Here is a 969-nt window from a genome sequence, read left to right as displayed (position 1 = left end):
CGTCCTTCGCCCCCGCAGGCACGGAGTGGAAGGACGACGCGTCCGCGGAGGACGAGGGCCGGTCGCGCAAGCACCTGTCGGCGCGCGGCGCCGCGACGGCCCCCGACGGCTTCGGGGCCATGTCCATCCCTCGCAGGTCGCGGCTCGCGCGGCGCGTCGCGTCCTTCCACTGGGGCAACCTGCCCGTCGCGCGGCGTCCGCGAACGCGTCCCCGGAACCGACGACGCGCGCGCGCGCCCGACGCGTCGCGTCGCCGCCCTCGAGCCCCCGCTCGCGCAGGACGTCGCAGATCGCCGACGAGGGCGGCCCCGCGACGCACCAGCTCGTCGCGGCGACGGTCATCCCGGACCGGTCCGCGGCGCGCCGCGGCGCGCGCGCGATCGCCACGGAACCGCCGCGCGCCGACGGCCGCGGCTTCGCCCCGCGCAGTTGCTGATCCAGTTCGTCGTGCTCCCGCGCAAGATGGGCACGGGCCGCGACTCGCTCGAGGTGCGCGACCCGCGCCCCGGGCCCCTCGCGCCGCGCCGCGCGCCGCGGAAGCGGCGGAAGCGACGACCGCGCGCGCGTCCCCGCGCAGACGGACGAGAACGTCGTCACGTGCTTCATCGACGGCGCGGCGACGCTCAAGCGCGCGCGCAAGCAGGGCCTGCTCCGGCCCGTCGCCCCGCGTCCTTTGAACGCGCGCGTCGCGCGTCGACGTCGTCGCTTCCGAACGACTTCGATCGCCGTCGCGCGCGCGGGGCCCCCCGTCACGGGCCGCTCGAGCCTTCGCTACCCGTCCGGGTCCATCCCCGATGACCTCGACCCCGTCGCCCGCAGGCTCCAGTTCGACTTCGTCCTCATGCTCTGCCGCCGGCTCGGCGTGAAGGACGTCTTCCTCTTCGCGACGGAGGCCGGCGCCCCGGCCTGGCTCACCCTCGGCTTCGAGCACGTCGGCAGCTCGGCGTCGCTCATCCACCTGCGCTTCGA

This window comes from Aureococcus anophagefferens (genome assembly GCF_000186865.1).
Source record: "Aureococcus anophagefferens unplaced genomic scaffold AURANscaffold_10, whole genome shotgun sequence".
NCBI lineage: Eukaryota > Pelagophyceae > Pelagomonadales > Pelagomonadaceae > Aureococcus > Aureococcus anophagefferens.
This window is presented reverse-complemented; position numbering follows the sequence as displayed.